The 1,272-nt window shown below is 48.0% G+C and overlaps 1 pseudogene; it reads right to left on the reverse strand.

Annotated features, from left to right (window-relative positions):
• Positions 1-309: 309 nt before the first annotated feature.
• On the reverse strand, positions 310-525 carry LOC142159696 (U2 spliceosomal RNA; annotated as a pseudogene).
• Positions 526-1,272: the final 747 nt, after the last annotated feature.

Raw genomic sequence — 1,272 nt, forward strand, 5'->3', positions numbered from 1 at the left:
TAACTTGTGGTACTCCAGGTGTTGTCCCAGCATATCCTTACAGCAATAAGCTGCTATATATTGGCAAAGCATGCTGGGGCTTGTAGTTTCACTACACTAAGGTGCTAGCTGTCTTTCGTGGAATGACCACTGCCCCTCTAGTGTCTGGTTCCGCCTCTATGATGGCTGACCACACCCCCTTTGGTGGGCCCCTAGTGTTGCATTCCCCGGTGGGCCCTTCATGCCCCAGTCCGACACTGGGTGCAGTAAATTAGTGGCTAATGGCCGGGCTAGTATAAATATGTTCCCGCCCAGCCAAAGGACAAGGGCAAAAGGAAGGCAGTGCATAAAATAAAATGGTATAAATGTAATAAAGTGCCTTAAAATCACGTGCCAGGTGTAACATAGTGATTTATGGCACACCCAGGTCGTCATTTAGATCAGGGCTTTCAACGTCGCCTCCCAGGCCCCGGCCAGAGGACCAAGTGCAGCCTGTCCTAACAAGAACAGATACTACACTTGATCGTAGCCAAAAGGCTGAGATATGCGTAGAGTCCATTCGTCCTCTTGAATTCCAAAGTTGTTTGGAAGGCAGAATAAACCAGCAGTGACACACAGGAGAGCACTATGGTACAACTACTTTTTTTGGGAGGGAGAGTAAAATAACTGGAGTAGAGAGGGCTTGGAGGTGAATTTGCACTGTTGCACCTAGTGAGTATAGATTGGACATCACTAGGACTTGTGAACCCATCTCAGGCAGCGGAAAATACTGTGAGAATTGTGACTTTTGTAGTTCAAAAAAGTATGTGCAAAGCACAGAAGTCGGAATTAAAGTGAAAAAGATTACACACCTGCTCACTATACATGAACCCTGGAAACTGCAGAATGAGACCCACACTGAGCTGCAGAGGGGAAAACCATGCATCTCTTCTGTCCCGTCTATGGGCTCTAGTAAAGTTATGTGTTGCTAATGACAGATGGAGGCATCGTCATGTCATCGCCAAACAACATGTAACATATTCATATGGGTGCGTACCCCCAACAGTCTCGATTTAGGCAAGACAGTCCCCAGGTTGCTGGTACTGCCCCACCGTCCAGTGGATCCCTACATAACTCCTAACTACAGAACATTTTGGTACCCCTTCAATCTTATGCGTACCAGCGGCAGGTACACGTGGCATTGAAGGGATGTTTTTAGTGCTGGCCACACCCCAGGTGGACGTGGGACTCCCTAACATGATTAAGCCACATCCCTGCGTGCATGACTACAGGCCCTTCTCATGCACGCACATG

Source organism: Mixophyes fleayi, chromosome 5 (genome assembly GCF_038048845.1).
Source record: "Mixophyes fleayi isolate aMixFle1 chromosome 5, aMixFle1.hap1, whole genome shotgun sequence".
Lineage (NCBI taxonomy): Eukaryota > Metazoa > Chordata > Amphibia > Anura > Limnodynastidae > Mixophyes > Mixophyes fleayi.